Source organism: Clupea harengus, chromosome 19 (genome assembly GCF_900700415.2).
Source record: "Clupea harengus chromosome 19, Ch_v2.0.2, whole genome shotgun sequence".
NCBI classification, from domain to species: domain Eukaryota; kingdom Metazoa; phylum Chordata; class Actinopteri; order Clupeiformes; family Clupeidae; genus Clupea; species Clupea harengus.
In genome coordinates, this window is record NC_045170.1 from 22,531,463 (window position 1) to 22,537,650 (window position 6,188).

Sequence of the window (6,188 nt, forward strand, 5' to 3'; positions counted from 1 at the left end):
GGCACAGGTCTAAACGCAGAGCGGAAATTACAAACCATTACCAGCGGGAATGCGCTCGCGATGCCCATAATAATCATAATGAAAGAACATTATAAGTGGAAATTAGCTCTTAAAACTTCATCAGCAAGTATGGAATGCAACTGAATATGGAAGATTCATCCCACTTTTTCCATTACAACAAGAAACCCAATTTGATGTTCTCCTGTGCTATCAACTCTCTCACCTGGGGCCTCTTCTTTCATATGTGGTAAGAGATTGCAGGTGCCTATCTGAGACTGAGGTCATTGATTCGTGAGCTATCGCATCTCTGTCTCCAAGCAGCCAATGTTCCCTCTGAAAGCAAGCAGTGGTCAAGATGTTTCGGAGCTGATGGAACAGGCATGGTCCTCTATCAAAGTGAACCTGAATATTAGGATAAAATGTTTGGGGGAGAGAAAATAAGTTGAAGTGAAGTTGAACAGTGAAGTTTTCATTTATGAAGGCCATGTTGTTTTTTTTGAGTGCATGGCCAGACTTATGTAATAGTAGGCTATATAGTATATTTGGCGACCACTCCAACTTCAATACGGGGTGGAAATGAAAAAGTAGGGATTCTCAATCCTGCTCTTACAACAGCACTAGTCAGAAAATTGAAAGATGGAAATGTGCTCAGTCAGGTGGGGTCTGGCCAGAGTGCCAATGATTGATTCAGTCAGGAAAATATGAAAAACAAGTAAGGAAGGGGGGGGGGGGGGGGGTCGGGTGAAGCCACTGTGTAATGGACCCCGTACCGCAGTATCAGAGGATGGACTGGAGTGTGGAATTGTCGGACCCATCCAAGAGGTTTTGTTGTATTCTGATTGTCCTTGCAAACCGCCATCAAATATTGTTGTTCCCAGACGTGTGTTTTGGTCAGGAAGTGTCCAAACAAATGTGGGATCTCAGGAGACTAGGAGGAGATGGAGGAGAATAGCTGAGGGAGGGGGGGGGGGGGGGGGGGGTCGTCTTTCATGTGTTCTACCTCTTCACTGTGGAGGAGGATTGTGCTTTCCTTTTTCTCTCCTCTATTTGTTTCTCTCTATCGCTCTCTCTCTCTCTCTCTCTCTCTCTCTCTCACTCACTCTCTCTACACACACACACAATGATGAAGCATCTCTCTGCCCCCCTCCCCATTCCTTCTTCATCATGCCCCACAGACACACACACACCTCTGCATATCAACCGTTCTGGCAGCCGCAGATAAGCTAGCTTGTGACAACACACGGGGACGGCTGAGGACCGGCCACCAGAAACCATCCTTCTCTCCAGGCTTTGAATTCTTCAGAGTTCATTTCTCAATTTTCTTACTTGGGTTAGTGTTTTTTTTTTGAGAGTTGGAATGAATACATACAAGCAACAAACAGTAACTTTAACATTGCTTTTATGAAGGAGGCATTTGAGGATGTTCAAGAATGACAGCAATTATTCATGTTAATCCATTCAACAACTGTTGATAATTAAAAGATCATGAATAGATATATAAGTCAACATAGACTCTAAACTCAAGTGTAAATTTACTAAGGTTTATTAACATTACTTTTGTGGTTCGATATTGTTAATGAATGCGTTTACTAATCTGTATTTGCGGAGTCTTAAAGTGTTACCAAAGAACAATACAGCAAGATCTTACATACAGAAAACATGGGATAAATCATTCTAATGAAAGGGAAAAAGGTGTTTTAAAATGTATAATAATGTTTAAATAATACATGACTAATGAATGAATTATAAGTGGTAATTGGATCCTTTTATCAGATGCCCTGCAGCACTAGGTCAATATTAAATAGTCTTTAGATGTACTCCACTTCACTGGCATAAAGGCACTCTCCCAATCGACCGTATGAATGAGATAAACTGCCCAATTATGGAAAAATCGGGAAAATGTGTGGAAATGTGCAGCTTTGGTCTTCACAATGAAGTACCATTTGGCTAACTAGTGATTACCATACGTCATCAGGGATCTTGTCATTGTGGTTAATGCACATTTGCACTAAGTGACCACAGACACACAACATAATAACATGCTTTTACAGTTGCACACGAGAGGGGGTAGAAAAAAGGAAGGGGGGGGGGGGGGTAGAGGAGCATTGAGAGAGAGGGAGAGAGAGGAAGGGTGGGACAGAGTGATGGAGAGAATGAAAGAGAGAGAAATAGAGAAAGGAGAGAGGAGGGGAGAGAGGGCCACTGACAGGGAGCGAGAGGGAGAGAGGCAGGGAGAAGAGAACCGGAGAGATGGAGAGGGAAGGACAGAGAGAGGGAGAGAACAAGAGAGGGAGAAAGGATGGAAGAGAGAGAGGGAGAGAACGAGAGAGGGAGAAAGGGCAGAAGAGAGAGAGAGAGAGAGAGAGAGAGAGAGAGCGCTCTGTGCGTGCTGATTCCCAGCTTTGCTCCTTCATGCTCCAGTGACAGCCTATGTGGATTTAGGAAGCATAAGCACAAATATGTATGCAACAGCCTACTGTCAGACAGCAGAGGTAATTGGAATTCATTATGGGAAGATATTACAGAAGAAGAGCTCACTCTCGAGCAGGTTAGAACCCACAGAACAAAATGATGTGAGTGAAACGAGTCTGTAGAACGTCCTTCAGACGAGGTTAAAACACAAAGGCAAAAGGACTTTCCTACTTCTCTCAAGTAGGCTAATTAGGACTCTAATGCATCAGGGTTTGAACGGAGGCGCTGATTTCAGTGTTGAAATGTTGCCTGAGTTCTCATGTTATGCTCCCTGACAATGTGCAAAGACAAGATGGCTCTGGGTTATTTAGAGGGGTTCCGTGCAGTGAACGTTGTGACACTTCGTTTCCTGGAGTGAAACAGCAGCTTTCTAAAAGTAGACCTAAAGATTGATCTTGGTCTGTCAAAGGAAAGGTCAGTGAATCCTGAGATTTTTCTCTTAAACTCCTTTCACTAGTTGGTATTAATCCCTGCTGAGAGTGTCTAAATGAGCTTTTTCTTCTCTTTAGATTAAAATGATAAACCGAAAATGACATCTGTTTCCATATGGGTAATGTCTGTAAAAGTCATGTTCATTTTTATATACAAGAAAAATGTGTTAATTACAAACATAATTATGGCACCTTTCACATTCAGTAACATAGAAAAATATGTTATATACATGACCTAGCTTGGATGTTGAAGGGCATTATGCCGTTTTAGTATGAAATGTACGTATGGACAAGCTCTTTCCCACCAACAAACTCTTTGCCAACTCATTACCACTGCCAGATTTATCATGCAAGTCTTGTACATGACAAGTGTGATTCATATGTTTTTACAGACCTTTCCATAGACGTGGAAAAGCCCTTAAACAGTGATTGAGCCGAGAATTTGACACCGGAAGTCACAGAGCTTCCAAGTGAGAGAGAAAAAACAACAGAGGTGAGATTAACCTTTACACATACTGATTTATTCAGAGTCATTAACAACAGACATTGTCTCAAAGCGTTTTACAGAGCCAAAAGGCCTAAGGCCCTATGCTATACCGCAGCAGCTGCTATTGCAAACAGATTAGAACAGAAATGTAGGAAATGATGATGATGTTGATGAAGAGTCGCTGCATCGTTTCATATTTCATGTTGCATGTTTCACACATACCCTCTGTCCCACCCCAGGGGACTCCCAGTGCTGCCTACGGTGGGATGTGTACATGATTAAACACATCACATAATCAACGCCTGTGTGATTGTCTGAACCAGGTGAGACCAGCCAATCAGGAGAACAACAGCCTCCCGAAGACCAGAAGTAAACGTCTGAAAACAGCTGACGGAGACAATCAGGCCTCTGATGAGTCCAATCAGGTGTGCTGTGGTAGTCAAGACCCCAGGCATGTGGTGGTATGGGCTCCCAGGAGCAGTGCTGAGGAACACTGATTGGAGCCATCCATGTCTGATGCATTCCAACCCCGTGGACGGCGAGACACTCCGGAAACAGAGAAGGGAGCCAATTACAGCAGAGAGCCTGTTGAGCAGTGGCCTGAATGACAAAAAAGAACATTCAAGAAAAAAAGGAGAATCGTGTCACTTGTGCTTTATACACTGTGTGTGTGTGTGTGTGTGTGTGTGTGTGTGTGTGTGTGTGTGTGTGTGTGTGTGTGTGTGTGTGAGTGTGTGACCATCCATGTGTTTCTTTGTCCAGGACAGCTCCCGAGTGGCTGTTTGTTGCATATTGAAGACTGTTCTGTGACCCAGATCATTGAGGGCGTTGCATCTTCAAAAGTGCTCATTGAAAAGTGCCTACACATACGTACATACAGTACATAAATACATATAGATATAGATACATGTGTGTGTGTGTGTGTGTGTGTGTGTGTATTTTTTCCCCCCAGTGTTTGGTTGATACTAATGTACTGAAAACAAAACAGCAATATACTTGTATACAGTGCACAGAAGTGTCATCTTTCTATAGTACATTCAGTGGTGGTTGTGGTGATAAGAGTGCATTTCTCAAAACACAGGCCCTCTGTTGATGAATATTTTATCGAACTCCTTGTTTTTCTCCATTCATCCATCCTTTCTCGGAACTCTCCTCCTCTTCTCTTGTTTGTGTCTCTTTCCCGTCTGCCCTCTCTGTGTCCTGGCCTTATTCTGTCCTTTGACTCTCCTCCTCCCTCTGGGCACAAACTTTGAACAACGAGAACACAATCGTCTGTGCTTCGAGGCCGCCACTCTCTGGCTCTCTCTCCAAATCCCATTCTGCAGGAAGCAGAAGCCTCTTGTTTGGTTTGAAGTGTCTTATTGGTCTTTTCTGTTAATGAAACATGAATAAAGAAGTAGCAATGCATCCTGTCATATATATTTGCAATTATCTATCTATCTATCTATCTACCTATATAATAAATGCACAAACCAGATTCTTCTGATGAAACGGCAGTACTCAAATGCACCAAGCTAGCCTCTCAGGGTCATAAATCTGCCAAGTCGTAACGATACCATCTCCATGAGAAACATAAAATTTGAGACATACCATGAGAAACATAGCCGTTTGTGTCTCAGAGGCGCTCAGTAAGTCTCTCCCTACCTGCGCGGTGGGAATGTTTGTGAGTGATGGCGGTGCATCAGTGACGCCAAGTGACCCGGTGAAACCCTCTTACCTTCAAAAAGTTCTGTGGATGTTCATATTATGTAAGAAAGGTCTTTTCATCTTCTTTTGTTTGGTCTGTTTGACTTGGCAGACTTTGCCCACTGGGATTAGTTGTGCTGCACATGGCTGAATGTTCTATCCAACCTTGAATGTCCGAAGAGCATCACCTCCATGTTCTTGTTATAAAAGCCATTTCACTAACTCGCCCATCGGAATGCTTGAGTAAGGCCTGGTAGCTGTCCGTGGTCCTAATATGCTGATCGCGTGTGAGCGATGTCCGCTGACACACCCTATGGATAAGGGGTAATGTGAGCTTAGAGCTACGTGTGAAAGGGAGGAGAATGGGGAGGTGGTGGGATACTCTGCAACGCTGGAGCGTATGATATGGTGGGCAGGTAAGAAGAGTTTAAATCCCCTACAGAGCTGAAGTGGGGTGAGTGACGGCTGTCAATTGGTTTTTCTGTGCCGGCCTGTTTGTGTTCGGCAAGAAGCCAAGAACTATATCTGATGACAAAATTGAGTGTCCGTTTGTGAATACTGCACATGGTTGAATGTCTGAAGATAATCACTACTATGTTTTTTGCCATTAAGATTCGCCTTGGCATTATCAGGAAAAGGTCTTTTTTAAAGAGCTACCGTACATTTGCAAGGAATTCAAGGTCCTTCATTTTTTTGTTTCTGAATATTAAATCTCTCAGATCGCTTCAGGTTTTGTTCCATTGACCATTAAGAACATTCCTTCCTTTGAAAATAAATCAATAGTGTAGTATCCCAGGGGTACCTGAGAGAAGGTGAAGAAAAGGTCAGATGAAACAGCTTTGTGCATATTTTGGTGCGAATTGTGTGCATTTGCTGTATTTCATTTCTCTCTAGTCTTCTTTAAGGTTCCTATTCTCCTCTCATTGGCTATTCATCGCTTTGGCAAATTAATAATCCAGCTTTGAAGACCAAACCATAAAAAACGAGAGAGAACAGGAGGAAGGATACAAACATCCTTAATTAAAAATAAACACTTCAACTTTATCTGGGAAGTGTGCAGAGTGTCATGTGGACAGTTGCCATAGAAACCCTTGTGGCTGTGGTTCTGCGGA